This window comes from Mobula hypostoma, chromosome 11 (assembly GCF_963921235.1).
Source record: "Mobula hypostoma chromosome 11, sMobHyp1.1, whole genome shotgun sequence".
In the NCBI taxonomy this organism is placed as follows: domain Eukaryota; kingdom Metazoa; phylum Chordata; class Chondrichthyes; order Myliobatiformes; family Myliobatidae; genus Mobula; species Mobula hypostoma.
The window spans coordinates 94547253-94565161 of NC_086107.1; the positions used below are offsets into that span (position 1 = coordinate 94547253).

At 44.6% G+C, this 17909-nt stretch overlaps 1 protein-coding gene across 3 annotated transcripts in view; it reads right to left on the reverse strand.

The window, feature by feature from the left end:
- Positions 1-16975, reverse strand: part of LOC134353954 (oxysterols receptor LXR-beta-like) — an 80352-nt gene extending 63377 nt beyond the window's left edge. For 2 of the 3 annotated variants that reach the window (XM_063062544.1, XM_063062542.1), the window contains exons 1-2: positions 16831-16975; positions 217-389 (exon numbers count right to left, since the gene is read on the reverse strand). The gene's annotated coding sequence lies outside the window, so the exon portion shown is untranslated. Of the gene's footprint in view, positions 1-216; positions 390-14126; positions 14278-16830 lie in introns of those variants that run through there. The other variant, XM_063062543.1, reaches the window with a different exon arrangement.
- Between the last annotated feature and the right edge of the window lie 934 nt (positions 16976-17909).

Sequence of the window (17909 nt, forward strand, 5' to 3'; positions counted from 1 at the left end):
ACTCCAAAGACATTCAGGTTACAGTTAGTAAGTTGTGGGCACACTATGTTGGCACTGAAAGCATGGCACCATTTGCAGGCTGTCCCTAGGACATCCTCAGATTGCTGATTGATACTGCAAATGACACATTTCACCATATGTGTGTTTTTAAAATCCTAGCCTTACCTACAGTGAGCTTTCCAGAACCAGTCATACATGGGCTACCATGTAGCTTACCTGCATTAACTCTTGTGGCCTCAGGACCTCATTGTTCCTGCTCCGCTCAGTCCAGCTGGGAAAAGACCTCTGTGTTCTTACTCCCAACTTATTCTTCTTCTCACCAAAGAATCGAAGAGCGCAAAGCTAGGTGTGTCCGTATCACAGAGAAGGGTCGCGGTTTGCTATCCACTCTGAAACCAAACATTCGTGAAAATGTAAGAAAATAGGACCAAGAGTTGGCCACTTGGCCCTTCTAGTCGATCTTTCCTATCTCCTTTATAACACACTCAGCGATCCAGGCCTCACAGCTCTCTGGGACTGAGAATTCCAGAGGTTTGCCACCCTTTGCAAGAAGTTCCCATACACCTCCTTACCTTAATAGCATTTAAATAGCCACATCCTTAACTTGTAAATACATCCCCTCGTTTGAAAGTCTCCCACCAGGGGAAACTTAAACATCTGTCCAATGACTCTCCCAGGGAATTTATACTCCTCTCCCAATTCAACTCCTCGTGTGTAGAGTTCCTCATTGTCCTCAATTCCTCAATCTTCCAGAAGTTTATCAATTCCTTCTTTAAGGACCCACAAAGATCTGGCTTCTTTTTTTTAAAATTTATTTTTATTGAAATTCAGCATCATACAAACATTTCCATAAGATGTATTGATATAAGATACTGTATGTATATATCATATATTCATGTTTGCCACTAATCTCCACATAGTATTTATCTGAGGTATACACTTATAGAAAAGAAAGAACTAACAAAAGGAAAACTATGTACAAGTAGGGAGCGATCTTTTAATTTTACAACATAATCATTGATTTGTGAGAATAAAATCCAACCTATGGGGTGTTATGTAGTCAAACCATTTTTCCCAGTATGAATCAAATTGTTCCAATTTATGATTAACAGATGCTGTTATCTTCTCCATTTTGTAAATATCCATTGTAATTTCCATCCATGCATTTAAAGTTGGGCTCTCCTATGATAAACATTTCTTGGTAAGGGTCTTTTTACCAGCCACCAGTAGTATATTCATTAAATATTTATCTCTTTTCAGCCATTCTTGAGGTATATACCCAAAATATATGGTCTTATTTTCTAAGGGTATTTCACATTTTAAAATATCTTGTAGGGCATTGTGTATCCCACTCCAACAGTCTTTGATAACGGGGCAATCCCAGAAAATATGGTAATGGTTTGCATTTTGATTTCCACAATTTCTCCAGCAAACAGGGAGGTTACTATCATAATGGGATTTCTGAGAGGATGTAATAAAATACCTTATCAGGTTTTTCCACCCAAACTCCCTCCATTTCTGTGAACTGGTACACTTCCATTGATACCTCCATATTATTGTCCATTCTTCCTCACATATAGTTATCCCTCCTTCCTCCTCCCATTTTGTTTTAATGTATGAAGTCGAATGTGTTTTAAGATTTGACAGACCCTTATACACGCTTGAAATTATTCTACTACCATTATCTCAATCATATGCTTTTCTAAACCGTTCTATCAAACATGTACTTGCCTCGGTTAGATTTTTCACCCTGCCATTAACATACTGTCGCTTCTGTAGATACTGATAAAAGTCTTGTTTTTCTAATAAGTGTTTCTCTTTAAGCATTTCAAAACTAAACAGTGTTCCTTCTTTCATTATATTGCATAGAAGTGTTATTCCTTTAGCTGTCCAGTCCTTAAATCTAGCATCTAGTTTATTCGGCGTAAAATCCGAGTCATATGCACACCATTTAAGAATTACAAAATCTCCCTCTAGTTTATATTCTTTTATAATAGTTTTCCATATTTTAGGAGTCCATTTCACCCATGGATTATCAATAGTATTTATATAACTTTGTAGCTTGTTATCAGCCAAAATTGCCTGTATGGGGATGGAAGGTATCTTCTCTTCAATGTTTTTCCATTGAGCGTCATATGACGGGTTGCACCAGCATATCACAGCTCTCATCTGTGCTGCAACATAATAATCTCTAGGAGAAGGGAGGACCCATCCCCCCTTTTCCTCGGCTAATTGCAAAGTTTTGAGACAAACTCTAGGTCTTTTACCTTGCCATATGTACCCTGATTTTGTGCCATTCATTGAATTGATGTTGGTTAATCTCTATTAGTAGGGTCTGAAAGAGATATAATAGTCTGGGAAATATATTCATTTTAATGGATTCAATCCTTGAACTGAGACTAAAGAAAGGAATTAGATTCCATCTTGTTATGCCTTCAAAGATCTGGCTTCTATGACCCTCCCTCTGTGAGTGGATCTGTGAGCACCTCAGTTTTAAGTGACTGACCCCAATCTTGTACTTGCATCCCCTCTTTAGAGACTATAATACAAAAGCCTGAAATCATGAACCATCAGGCTCAAGGACAGCTTCTAGCCCACTGTTGAACAGTCTCCTAAAATGATAAGAGGACGGTTGATTTCCTAATCCACCTCGTCATGGCCTTTACGCCTTATTGTCTGCCTTCACTTCACTTTCTGTGTAACGCTTTATTCTACATAATGTTATTTTTTTGTATTAACTCAATGCAGTGTTGTAATGATCAGTATGTGTGAGATGTTAAACAAAGTTTTTCACTGTATCTTGTACAAGTGACAGTCGTAAAACAAGTAATCAGGTTTTTTTTCCCTCTGTAGATGGAAGCTCAGGGAATAGCCCAATTGTGTAGGAAAGAGAAGAGGACAAAGGTTGCCCAAGGTGATGTCTGGTCAGAAATCATTTCCAAGATTCAAAGTACATCTTTTATCAAAGTATGCATGCAACATATAACCCTGAGATTCATCTTCCCAGACAGCCACAAAACAAGGAAAACTATGGAACCTCAAACACGAGGAAATCTGCAGATGCTGGAAATTCAAGCAACACACACAAAGTGTGGTGGAACGCAGCAGGCCAGGCAGCATCTATACAAAGAGGTACAGTCAGCGTTTCGGGCCGAGACCCTTCGTCAGGACTAACTGAAAGAAGAGATCGTAAGAGATTTGAAAGTGGGAGGGGGAGGAGGAGATCAGAAATGATAGGAGACGATAGGAGGGGGAGGGATGGAGCTAAGGGCTGGAAAGTTGATTGGCAAAAGGGATACAAGGCTGGAGGAGGGAAAGGATCATGGGACGGGAGGCCTAGGGAGAAAGAAGGAGGAGGGAGCCCAGAGGATGGGAAAAGAATTATAGTGAGAGGGACAGAGGGAGAAAAATGAGAGAAAAAAGGGAAAAGAAAAAAAAATAATAATAATAAATAAATAAGGGATGGGGTACGAAGGGGAGGTGGGGCATTAACAGAAATTAGAGAAGTCAATGTTCATGCCATCAGGTTGGCAAACTATGGAACCTGTTCAAAGAAATGCATTAACCCTCCATCCAACATGCATATTAAAAAAAATCATGCAAATGGCAAAAAAAAGAGCAAACAACGCAGAATATAAAACACCAACCCACAAAAGTCATCGAACGAGTCCAGGCATAGTCAGTTCGGTTCAAACCAGCGCTGGGACACTCGTTATCTACAGGCTACCCTGATCAAAATCACACCAAATAGCAACAAAAAAGGACCAGAAACCAGACATCACACATCAAAGTTGCTGGTGAACGCAGTAGGCCAGGCAGCATCTCTAGGAAGAGGTACAGTCGATGTTTCAGCCCTTGGAAGGGTCTCGGCCCAAAACGTCGACTGTACCTGTTCCTAGAGACGCTGCCTGGCTTGCTGCGTTCACCAACAACTTTGATGTGTGTTGCTTGAATTTCCAGCATCTGCAGATTTCATTGTGTTTGCGACCAGAAACCAGAATCATGTTATAACGTGAACTACAGAGTCCAATCCACAAACCATGTCAATTAAACCTGATGGCTGAAAACAAACACTCAGGCAAGAACTACAGTGAGAATCACTTACGTACTCTTTGATCATACTTTTGCATTCTAGGTGGTGGACATGGATTGGAAAAGTTTCAGAAGGATAGGGCCTAACACTGACAAATGGGACTGGCTTAGATGGGGCATTGTGGTCAGCTGAAGGGACTGTTTCTCCACTCTATTTTGCTCAGTAACTGAGAAAGAGCTTCTTCTCTCTTCAGAGAAAACCATTTATTGTAAACCTCAAAACAAAACTGCAGGCAACACCAGACTGGAGCATTTTCAGAATTCAGAACAGATAAAATCTAAAATTCTCCGATATCAGCTCTCAGAAACTCCTCTAACATACCACTTGCACAAGACCCCACGAAGGCACACCAGGCAATTGAACATTGATTTCTCTAATTTCTGGTCTCACCTTCCCTCCTTCTCTCTTTGCCATTCCCTTTTCTGGCTTCCCTCTCACTCCTTCTCCTCATCAGCCCATCACCTCCCTCTGCAGCCCCTCCTCCTTCCCTTTCTCCCGCAGTCCACTGTCCTCTGTTGGGTTGGGGTATAGAATTACTACTTTTCTTGTAGTCTCACTTTCCTATTTGAGCTTGTATTTTATATAAACCACCCACCACACAGATGTAATGGTCCAGTAATAATTTTTTCAGTAATTAAGGTACAGTTCCTTCTATATTCTACTAGAAACTTCTTAGTTCTAGTAGCTGGAGTCACGCGACTTGAATCTAGCTATTTTATAGATTAATTGTTATCACTGGAAGTCTTAGCCTCAATCTTGACTCTCAAAGAAGCCTTGGATCGCAAGAACATCCGGAACCAACATCTCCTATCAAATTCATTCTTCTTCAGCTCTTTCCCTCTTCCACCTATCCCCTCCCAGCTTCTCACTTTATCCATACTCCCCCACCCATCTACTCTCCCCCTCGCCTGGTCTCACCCGTCTCCTGCCAGCTTGTACTCCTTCCCCTCCACCCACCTTCATATTCTGACTTCTTCCCCCTTCTTTTCCAGTGCTGATGGAGGGTCTCAGCTGAGTTCCTCCAGCATTTTGTGTGCGTTGTGCAAATCTAAATGAGCTTTCCTCTAATCATTCCAAACAACATTTCTTCCCCACCCCACCCCCACAAATGGGACTAGACTGTGAAGACCAGTGAACTATTCAACCATGCAAGACATCACGACCACGACCACCAAGGGACTGAATCCTGAGCTCCAGGGGCGAAGTACGTGGAGTGCTCCAATTTCCTCAAACGTCCCAAGGAAATTCAGGTTGGGTGGATGAATTGGCCACTGTAAGTTACCCCCGCTCTTGTGTGTAGGTGAGTGGTGGCACCTTGGAAGAGTTATTGAGAATGTGAGGAGAATGATACATGGGATTATTGTAGGATTGGTCTAAGCGTGTGGTTGACAGTAGAACAAAGAAACACAATAGAAGCAATGCAGTGTTTTTCATTGATTCTATTGAATTTCTTTGTTCTACTGTGAATGCCTGCAAGAAAATGAATCTCAGGATAGAATATAGTGGCAAATATGAAAATAAATTTACCTTGTACTCTCTGCCACAATCCAGGCCTCATTGTTTATGAAGCACCAGTAGTGTCATACTGCTGGCTTTTTAAACTTGTCATAAATGCACCTTATGCTAAATGTCAATCTTCTGGAATATATTTTATTATTTGTGGTAATATTACTTCATGTGTTGTATGTAAGATGCTTGTATTGTATTGTGCACCTTGGCCCGGAGGAATGTTGTTTCATTCGGTCGCTTACATGTATATGGTTGAATGACAGTAAACACACACAGAATGCTGGAGGAACTCAACAGGTCAGGCACCATGTATAGAAATTAATAGATAGTCCATGTTTCAGGCAGAGACCCTTCTTCAGGACTGAGAAGGAAGGGGAAAGACACCAGAAATAAAAGGTGGGGGTGGGGGGAGGGGAAGGAGGCTAGCTGGAAGGTGATAGGCAAAGCCAGGTGGATGGGAAAGGTCAAGGGCCGGAGAAGAAGGAATCCATTATGAAGAGAGTGGACCTTAGGAGGAAGGGACCCAGGAGGAAGTGACAGGCAGGTGAGAAGAAGTAAAAGGTCAGAGTGGGGAATAGATGGGGGGGTGAGGGAAGAATTTGTTTACCAGAAGGAAAAATCGATATTCATGCCATCAGGTACCCAGATGGAACATACTGTTACTCCCCCACTCTGAGGGTGGCCTCATCATAGCACAAGAGGAGACTGTGGACCAACATGTCAGAACAGGAATGGGAATTAAAACGCTTGGCCACCAGGAAGTCCCACTTGTGGCGGATGGTGCAGAGGTGCTCAACAAAGCAGCCCCCCCCCCCAATTTAGGACGGGTCTCACCAACGTAGAGCAGGCCACACCGGACTCAATAGATGACCCGAGCAGAGTCACAGGTGAAGTGTCACCTCACCCGGAAACTTGAACTTGACCCTGACTTACATCGATGGCCAGCATGGACAATGCGACGAAGGGCCGGTCTCTGTGCTGCCTCTTCCTCGCTCTCGCCCTGTGTAACTGCTTCCCTCTTCACCCTTAGCACACTCAGCTCCCCGCCTGGACTTATCGCTCCCTTGATTATCATTCCATTTTACAGTGACCACGTGAAGTAAGCTGCCTCAGAGAGCAAGGAGACAGACTGAGAAAGTAGGGTGGGGGGGGGTCCCTCTTCTGTTAAGCTTCATAATAACAACTTGCTTTCATTACAGAATTGGTATTCGATCATTATAGTCACGTGTACCAGAGTGCAAAGCTTGTCTTGCCTACTGTTTATTCAGATCCATTCACCGCACAATGAACTGAATTAGTAATAGAAAACATTCCATCAACTCCTCTCCCATGACCACAAGAAACTCCTCTCCCATGACCTCAGAGCGATCAGAAGTGGAGAGAGTGAGCAGTTTCAAGTTCCCAGGTGTCAACATCTCTGAGGATCTAACCTGGGCCCAACACACCGATGCAGCTACAAAGAAGGCACAACAGCGGATATACTTCATCAGGAGTTTGAGGAGCTTTGGTACGTCACCAAAAGCACTCGAAAACTTCTACAGATGTACTGTGGAGAGCATTCTAACTAGCTACATCACCATCTCTGGTATCGGGGGGGGGGGTACTGTACAGAATCAAAATAAGCTGCAACGAGTTGTAAACTTAGTCAGCTCTATCATGGGCACTAGTAAACAGGACATCTTCAAGGAGCCATGCCTCAAAAAGGTCGGTGTCCATCATGAAGGACACCCCGTCACCCAGGTCATGTGTTCTTCCATTGCTACCATCAGGAAGGAGGTACAGAAGCCTGAAGGCACACACTCAACGATTCAGAAACAGCTTCTTCCCCTCTGCCATCCGATTCTGAATGGTCTTTGAACCCATGAACACTACCTCACTACTTTTATTTCTATTTTTGTACTACTCATTTAACTATATATATTATTTACTGTAATTCAGTATTTTTTCTATTATTATGTATTGCAATGAACTGCTGCCTCAAAAACAACAAATTTCACGACCTATGCCGGTGATATTAAACCTGACTCTGAGAGTTGTGGACACAACACAGCACATCACGTGAACCAGCCTTGCCTCCGTGGACTCTGTCTGTGCTTTACACTGTCTCAGTAAAGCAGCCAGCATAATTTTAACCCTACCCACCCCAGACATTCTCTCTTCTCCCCTCTCCCACTGGGCAGAAGATACAAAAGCCTGAAAGCACGTCCTACCATCTTCTATCCCACTGTTATCAGACTCTTGATCTTTTACATGATAAGACAAACTCTCATCCTCACAGTCTACCTCATTTTGATCGTGCACCTGAACTGTACATTTTCAGTTCTCTTTACACTTTGTTCTGCATTGTTATTGTTTTACCTCATTCTACCTCCATGCACTGCATAATGACTTGATCTGTATGAACAGAATGCACAACAAGCTTTTCATACTAATACCAATAAAACAGTAACAGAATGCAGAATAAAGTGTAACAGCTAATCAGCACCTTACAATCTAACTGCTAGTGCAGGTAGACAATAAGGTCATAAATGAGATAGAGAGTAAAGTCAAGAGGCTGCTCTAGGAGACCTTTCCAACAACGGGATAGAAGCTGTCGTTGAGCCTTGTGCTACAAGATTTCACACTTTTGGAGGACAGGAGGGGAGCAAAGAAAGAATGTCTGGGGTGGGTGGGGTCTTTGATTATGCTGGCTGCTTTATTGAAAAAGTGTAGACTGAGTCCACAGAAGGGAGGCTGGCTTCTGGGATGTGCAAAGTTGTGTCCACAGGCAGAACAGTTGCCATACTGTGGTGCATTTGGATAGGATGCTTTCCAGATGGGGCACATTGATGAAAATTGGTATGGGTTGATGGGGATATGCCAGATTTCTTTAGCCTCATGAGGAGTACAGGCATTGCAGAGTTTTCTTCATCTTGGCATCCACATAGTTAAACGAGGACAAGCTATTGGTGACATGTAACTCTCAACCTGCAAACCCGTTGATGTGGACGAGATCATGTGCACCAACCCCCCCCCCCCCACCACCACCACCACCACTTCCTGAAGTCAATGACCTGCTCTTTTATTGACTGACATTGAGGCAAAGGTTATTGTCATGACAATATGACACTGGGCTTTTATATCCTTCCTGTACTGATTGTTACTTGCGGTGTGGCCCAATACGGTGGTGTCATCTGCAAACTTGTAGATGGACTGAGAGCAGAATCTGGCCACGCAGTTGTGAGTGTTCAGGGATTGGGGAAGGCAGCAGAGGACGTGCCCTTGTGGGGCACCTGTGCTTAGAATATAGCAGCTTTAACATAGTAAAACTCCGTTAAAATGCTTGGAATGGACTGCCGGCAGCGGTGGTGGAGGCGGAAACAATAGGGTCCTTTAAGAGACTCCTGGATGGGTACATGGAGCTTAGAAAAATAAAGGGCTATGGGTAAGCCTAACTAGTTCTAAGGTAAGGACATGTTCGGCACAGTTTTGTGGGCCGAAGGGCCTGTATTGTGCTGTAGGTTTTCTATGTTTTTATAAAACTCCCCAAAATGCTTCTCAGTCAAGTAAAATAAGCTGTTAATATTGACATTTGCTTAACGGAGAATGCCTGTTTAATGTGAGGAAGCTGACGCACAGGCAGCCTCCACACAGTCCATAATAAATTGGGGTCAGGGAGCAGTGGCATGGAGTGCGAGATGACTGGGGGGGCCCTTCCTCTGTCTTCACTGTGATGCATCATCAGCTTTCGCCAGCTCCATTGCTGAGGTCTCGGTTGGAGCACTCTTTTTCCGGACATCCCCTTGACCTTACCACCATGGGTGACCCTACCAAGAGCTAACTACCAGACAGCATCACTTTCAGGATCTCAAAAACTCATAGGCCTCTCAAACACAAAATGGTGATGATCCTCAAAGAAGATTGCCAACATCAGTTTTAAGGAACGCCTTAAGTAGAGGAATGAAAAGGCATAGAAGTGTTTCAGAACAGAAGTCCTAATGAAGGGTCTCGGCCTGAAACGACGACTGTTTATTCTTCTCCATTGATGCTACCTCGCCTGCCGAGTTCCTCCAGCTTTTTGTGTGTGTTGTTTTGGATTTCCAGCATTTGCAGATTTTCTCATGTTTCAGGACAGAGTTTCAGAGCCTGAAGCACCGCTATTGACAGCTAATAGTGGGGCATTTAAATCTGGGGACAAGGAAGAGGCCAGACTTAGAGAAACACAGATATTGTAGAAAGTCTAAGAGTTCAAAATTCAAAGTTTTCTAAAAAATTTATTGAGATACAGCGCGGAATAGGTCCTTCCGGCCCTTCCAGTTGCGCTGCCTAGCAACCCCCGATAGAACCCTAGCCTAATCACAGGACAGTTTACAATGACCAATTAACCTACCAACCCCACGTCTTTGGACTGTGGGAGGAAACCGAGGCATCCGGAGGAAACTCACACAGTCACGGGGAGAATGTATAAACTCCTTACAGGCAGCAGTGGGAATTGAACCTGGGTCACTTGTACTGTAAAGCGTCGTGCTAACCACTACGCTACCGTACCCTTGCAGATTTTATTATCAAAGTACATACATGTCACCGTACAACACCGACAAAATGCTGGAGCAACTCAGCAGGTCAGGCAGCACCCATGGAAGTGAATACACAGTCGATGTTCTGAGCCAGGACCCTTCATCAGGACCGTAACCATATACTTCCCTGAGATTCATTTTGCAGGCATTCGCAGTAGAACAAATAAATGAAAAACCAATCAATGAAAAACTATACACAAAAATCAATGAAAAACCATACACAAAGAAGGGTAACCAACCAACATGGAAATACAAAAAAAAATAATAATATACTGTGAATATGAGTTGCATTGAATTGAATTGAATTGACTTTATTGCTTACATCCTTCATATTCATGAGGAGTAAAAACCTTTACATCTCCATCTAGATGTGCAATTTATAATAAATAGTATGTACAACAGGACAGTCAATATAACATAGAAACACAGTTGTGTCTGCATGAGTTAAGCAGTCTGACGGCCTGCTGGAAAAAGCTGTACCCGGAGCCTGTTGATTCTGGCTTTTATGCTGTGGTACTGTTTCCCAGATGGTAGCAGCTGGAACAGTTTGTGGTTAGGGAGTCCATAGGTCAGTTACTCATACAGGTTCAGGAGTGAGGAGAACGCAGAGATAGGGACGAGGGCGAGTATGCAGAGAAATTTGTAAAGGAGGAATTTAAAAGGCTAGCAAGTCTCAAGAGTTATGTCCAGCCAAGGAACTCAGTGTCGCTCATACCCACCCAAGGAGTCATTTCAAACTTCAAATACCCAGTTCTGTTCTGACAGAAAGCAGTACTGTATGTTCCTAATTTCAGAATTAGGGGCATGAGGCGGTGTGGTAGCGTAATGGTTAGCACAACGCTTTACAGTACAGGCGATCGGGGTTCATTCTCTGTCGCTGCCTATAAGAAGTTAGTACGTTCTCCCCGTGATAGCGTGCATTTCCTCCAGGTGCTCCAGTTTCCCACAGTCCAAAGACTTACCGGTTGGTAAGTTAATTGGTAATTGTAAATCGTCCCGTGATTAGGCCAGGGTGAAATCGAGGGCTGTCGGGCAGCATGGCTTGAAGGGCCTATTCTGCACTATAGTTCAACACATTTTTTTTAAAACACATTTCCAATGCAAGAAACTCTTTACCTCTAAGCCAGCTCAGGAATATACAATTGTAACGAGACCATAAGACATAGAAGCTAAATTAGGCCTGTAAAATCACCATACTGCTTTTGTGCTGAAAATCACTCTTACTTGCAACCTCAGTGAAATTACTTCTGCAGGATTTCTATGTTCCTGTGGCTTCAAAGTGATTTTTGAATAGGTGGAATGGAATAGTTTTGGTTCATCATTGTCACATGAACCACGATACAGTGAGAAGATTCTCTTGCATACCGTTCATACAGATCAGATCACTACACAGTTCACCAAGCTAGAGAAAGGTAAAACAATTACCAGAATGCAGAATAAAGTATAACAGCAGTGCAGGGCAACAATAAAGAAAGATTTGCTTTATAGAAACACAAAGTGAAATGCATTAACAAGAGAAAACCCTCAGACGCTGGAAATCTGAGCAACACACACAAACTGCTGGAGGAACTCAGCAGGCCAGGCAGCATCTATGGAAAAGAGTACAGGGTCTCGGCCTGAAACATCAACTGTACTTTTTTTTTACATAGATGCCGCCTGGGCTGCTGAGTTCCTCCAGCATTTTGCGTGCATTGAAGTGAAACGCATTGTTTTGCATCAATGGCCAACGCACAACACAGTCCGAGGATGTCCTAGGGGCAGCCGGCAAGTGTCACCATGCTTCCGGTGCCAACCACAGCACGCCAACAATTTACCATCCCGTACGTCATTGGGTGGCATGACGGCGTAGTGCTTACCACAAAGCTTGACGGCACCGGCTGTAAGATCAGGGTTCGATTCCCGCCACTGTCTGTAAGGAGTTTGCACACTCTCCCCGCGAGCGCGTGGGTCTCCTCCCACGTTCCAGAGATGTACGGGTAGGGTTAGCGAGTTGCTGGCGCCAGAAGTGTGGTGACGTTTGTGGGCCGCCCAGCAAAACCCTCACTGATTTGACTTGATGCAAGTGACAAACGTCACTACCTATATCACGTAACAAATAAAGCTCCTCTTTGCTCTTTAAAATCTTTGGAAATATGGGAGGAAACTCGAGCACCCGAGCGGTCACAGGGAGAACGTGCAAACTCCCTAAAGGCAGCGGTGGGAACTGAACCCCCATTTGCCGGTACTGTAAGGGATTATACTGACTGCTACGCATAAGGTGCAAGGTCATAACGATGTAGATTGTGAGGTAAGGAGTCCACCTTATTGTGCTCGGGAACTGTTCAACAGTGAGGTGGAAGCTGGTCTTCAATGTCTGCTTCCAAGATCTCTCCTGAGCCGACGAAGTGATGCTGGCAGAGGTAGCCACTCACTCTGTGATTCCAGTTCCATCCAATAGATTTTTAACCCATCTCCCCAAATCTGTGGAGCTTATTCCATAGTCTGCTATTAATAAAATGGTCAACCAGTTAGTGACGTCAGCAGCCCCAATTAGGGGCAAGTCCCTGTGTGCACTTCCAGCCATTCCGTCCCACCCCAGAAGGCGAGCTTCTGTGGGCAGTGTGAGCTCAGTACTGTATCACCACTAGGTAAGCAGGTACCGGTCTTCACAGAATCACAGAAAGGTGACAATACAAAGCCAGTCATTCAGTTTGCAGAATCAGTGTCAGCATACCAACTGATACAAGAGCAATCCAGCAAGTCCTGAAATTCATTCTCCTCTCAAAGGAAATTTATTATCAAAGTACCTATACTTCATTTTCTTGCAGGCATTCACAGGACACGCACAGAGAAACAAAAGAGTCAATGAGAAACCACACACTAACAAAGACCGGCAAACAACCAATGTGGAAAAGGCAAACTTTGCAAATGCAAATAGAAGTATATGAATAACAAACACAAAATAGTCTGCAGGTGCTGGAAATCCAGAGTAGCACACACAGAATGCTGGAGGAACTCAGCAGCCTCAGGCAGCATCCATGAAAATGCATCCACAGTCAACGTTTCGGGCTGAGACCCTTCTCCAGGACTGGAAAGGAAGGGGGAAGATGCCAGAATGAAAGGGTGGGGGGGAGAGGCAGGAAGGTGCTAGAAGGTAATAGGTGAAGCCGGGAGGGAGGTAAAGGCAAAGAGCTGGAGAGGAAGGAATCTGGTAGGAGAGTAGAATGGACCATAAGAGAAAGGGAAGAAGGAGGATCACCGGGGGACGCGATAGGTAGGTGAGGAGAGGCAAGAGGCCAGAATGGGGATCGGAAGAAGGGGGAAGGGGTAGAACTTTTTTTAATCCGGAAGAAGAAATCGATATTCATGCCATCAAGCTGAAGGCTACCCAGACAGTGTTGCTCCTCCAGCCTGAGGGTGGCCTCATCATGGCACAAGGAGGTCACGGTCCGACATGCCGGAATGGGATCGGAATTAAAATGTTTGGCCACTAGGAAGTTCCGCTTTAGGCGGATGGAGCACAGGTGCTTGACCTCCGCTCCGTAACAAATAAATAACACAGAGTCCTTTGAAGTGAGTTTACAGGTTGTGGAATCAGTACAGTGTTGAGGTGAGTGATGTTCTCCACACTGGTTCAGGAGCCTGTCGGTTAAAAGGCAATAACTACTGCTGAACCTAGTAGTGTGGGATCCTGCACCTTCTTTCTGAAGGCAACAGCGAGGAGAGACGATGGCCTAGATGGTGGAGGTCCTTTAAGATGGACGCTGCTTTCTTGTGGCAGTGCTCCTTGCGGGAGTGCTCAATGGTGGGGAGGGCTTTGCCTGTGATGGACTGGGCTGTATCCACCATTTATGCAGCTCCCCTCTGAGAACTTTGATTGATCCTGCCTTCACTATTCCCCACTGCAGATTCTATCCACCAGGCATGTCAAGAAGTTTTCTTTTCAAACTATCACCTCAGGTTCAGATTCATTTATTTATCACACGTACCTCAAAGCTGGAGGTTGGAGGCCTGATGTCTGAGAGCCTTGGGCCAAGGACTGGGTGATGGGAGGCCTGGAGACACCCTGTCCTAAGGACGTACCCCAAGGACGTGCTGAGGGCAACCCATGGAGTCACCAAACAGCATCAATTTAGTAAGCCCACCATGTTCTGCAGAACAACACAAACAGCAACAACAACAACAGGTAAACAAGCTTCTTCCCCACCCTCCCCACTCACAGTCAGGCCTCTAACCCTGGTACAGGGTGCCTCTGGGCCTCCAGCTTCCAGTCCCTGGCCCGGACCTGTTGAGCTCCACTTCAACCTTTGTGCCTTGACCTCCGGACTTGCTGACATGATGGGTGGGGAGGAACCAGCCCTTCTACATTTGGTAAATGTCATTATAAGACGTATTAGTGGAGGTAAATCTGGCTAGGGACTTATCAGTGCACGGAAAATGCTGGAAGAACTCAAGCATCACCTATGGAGAGAAATAAACACTCGACGTTTCGAGCCAAGACCCTGTATCAGGACTGGAAAGGAGGGGAACGGAAGCCAATTGCCTTCATTCTCGCTGGTTCTTGATAAATCCATCAATGGGAACATCTTTCTTCTATCAGCTCCGTCTCTGTCCCTGCATGGCTTCAACTACCTTTAATCAAGCCACCTAAATTATGACTGGAGGAGAGAATTGCCTGTGACCATCAGAAGAAACACCTGTCAGTCCATGGCCTCCTTTACTGCTATGAAGAGGCCACCCTCAGGCTGGAAGAGTAACACCTCATATTCCTCCAACCTGATGACATGAGGGTAAATTTCTCGAACTTCCGGTTATTCCTTCTCTTTCCCACTTCTCTCTTTTTTCCAGTCAAAGGACTGGTTTCCCTCTCAGTCCTTCTCTCCTCCTCACCTGCCCATCACCTCCCACTGGTTTCCCTGCCCCTTCCTTTTCTATGCTCCACTATCCACTCCTGTCAGATTCCTTCTTCTTCTGCCCTTTACCTCTTCCACCTGTCTCCTCCCAGCTTCTTACTTCACCCTTCCTCCCCCCACCCACCCAGCTTCCCCCTCACCTGCCACCTTGTACTCTTCCCCTCCTCCTACCATCTTACTCTGGCTCCTTCCCCCAGTCCTGATGAAGCGTCTCGGCTGAAACTTCAGCTGTTCATTCCCCCTCCACGGATGCTGTCTGACCTGCCGAGTTCCTTCAGCATCTTGTGGGGGTTGCATGACGATTCTTCGCCTTCCTTGACTCGGAGCTGCTGAGAATCAGTGCTAAGATGCCCAGGTCAGGCAGAGTTCACAAGCATTACACAATGAATGGTTTCTGTTCACAATGTTTGTCAGGCGCTTTGTGCACAGGACTCTCAGGACCAGCAAGAACAGGGGATTTTTTTTTTTCTTCTCACCTCATAGACCACATAGAACCAGTTCAGAGAAGGAGGTGAGTTTCATCCCAGTAGGCGGCTTGCCTTCCATATTTGAAGCTTTATTTGAATGGATCTTCTTGTGCCCAAGTCATACCCTGATTATACACAATGCATCTCTGGACAATGCCCCATCAGCAAACAGCTGGGAAAACTGATTGAAAGCATAGACACAAGTTAACCATCATTTAACCTGTGCGTAAACCATCACCCCAACATTAACCAGAAAGCAAAATTAATTGAAATGAAAGAACAACTGATATTGGTTAAACAGCATGGGACAACGTGAGAACAACAGGATTGAGTTGATGAAGATCAAAGTGACATTTCACTTTGTTGCAGCCAGTTGCAGAACGGAGAACCCTCCACATTCATAAGCCATAGGAGCTGAATTAGGCCTTTCAGCCCATCATGTCTGCTCTATCATTCGATCATGGCTGACTTATGGTGCCTCTCAACCCCATTCACCTGCCTTCTCCCCCGCAACCTTTTTCACCCTTGTTATTCAAGAACCTGTCAACATCCACTTTAAATACCCAATGACTTGGCCTCCACAGTCGTCTGTGGTAATGAATTCCACAGACTCACCACCTTCTGGCTAAAGAAATTCCCCTTCATCTCCATTCTAAGTCAATGTCCCTCTATTCTGAGGCAGTGCACTTTGATCCTAGACTCTCCCACCATAGGAAACATCCTCTCCACATCCACTCTATCTAGGCCTTTCAATATGCGATAGATTTCAGTAAGATTCTCTCTCTCATTCTTCTAAACTCCAATGAGTACAGGCCCAGAGTCATTAAACACACTTATACATTAACCCTTTCGTTCCTGGGATTATTCTTGTAAACCCTCCACCTGGACACTAATGCCAACATATTCTTTCTTAAATATGCGGTCCTAAACGTCTCACAATACTCCAAATACAGTCTGACTAATGCCTTATAAAGTCGTAGCATTACATAAGACCATAGGACTAGTTACCCTTGAATGGTCAAACAAAATACACAGGGCAAGAGAATTTTTTTAAAAACCCTTTTTGTTGCGTCCACTGTTTTTTTTAATTCAACGGTTGACAAAATCTGCAGGCTACTGATGATGCAGGGGAGGGAGGAGAGAAGATCTGCTCCTGGCCTCATGTAAACAGGAAATAAACACAGCACTCCCCTCACTCACCTACATTTACAATGCATCATCTAAACAGGATCACTCCCACACAGCACTCCCCTGCCCATGTTCAATGCCATTGAACTTCAGACCCCATTAAATCACTAACCACGCGTCCTTACCAGCCTGTGTATGAATTACGTGAAGTTTATTCGTTGGATTTCCATCCCTTTATAACTTTTTTTCCTCCTCTCTCTCTCTTCCCCTCTCCAGCAGCTTTGACAACTTCAGGGGCACTCCCACGCAACCTAACGCAGCGCTGGCCGGAGCCCCGCCTTTCCGCAGATGCTTCCGGATTCCCATTGGCTTAGTTTCCCCCAAATCTCTCCTTTTACTGGTTGATCATCGCGTCTATCAGCGCTGCGCCAGCAAGCTAGGTTGAGGGCAGCCAGAAACCACTTCCGGCGGAAGGCGGCGGTGTTATGTAATTTGTTTCAAACAGTTGTATTTATTTAACGTGTATTTACGGAACAAGAGGTAAGAAAAAATTGAATTCGATATTTATAAGTACTTTATGCCAATTAATACGCGCTGACTGATCTTTGCCCCTCTGTGGGTTGCGGCATTTGGCGCCATCTTTGTGAGGGGCATAATCCAGGCTATCAAGGGCTCAGATGGTTTAAATTTAATGCCATAAACATGCATGCACTCGATATAAATACCATCAGATCATTTTTATAGCAGCACAGTACATTACAGACATAAATTAGTATAAACTTAACACAGATTATACATAGCTGAAAACCAGAAACATCACTAAACTCCCTCACCATCAGAATCAAGTGAAATATGTCATTAAATTTTGCAGCAGCAGTACATTGCAATGCAATACAATAAAAAGTGTGTCTTCAGGCTCCTGCATCTCCTCCTTGTTGGTAGCAATGAGAAGAGTCCTGAGTCCTGGCATGTCCTGGGTGGTGGAGGTCCTTAATGACGGATACCCCATTTTGAAGGTATCCTCTTTTGAAGATGTCTTCGATGCTGGGGAGGCTAGTGGCCGTGATGGAACTGGCTTGAGTTTGCAACTTTCTGCAGCTTTGTCCTTTCCTCTATACCAAATGGTGATGCAACAAGATAGAATACACCCTTGGAGATTTTGGTGACTCCTCTAAGTCCTAATGAAACAGAGCCACTGGCATGTCTTCTTCATGATTCCATCAATGTGGTGGGCCCAGGATAGATCTTCAGAGGTGCTGACACC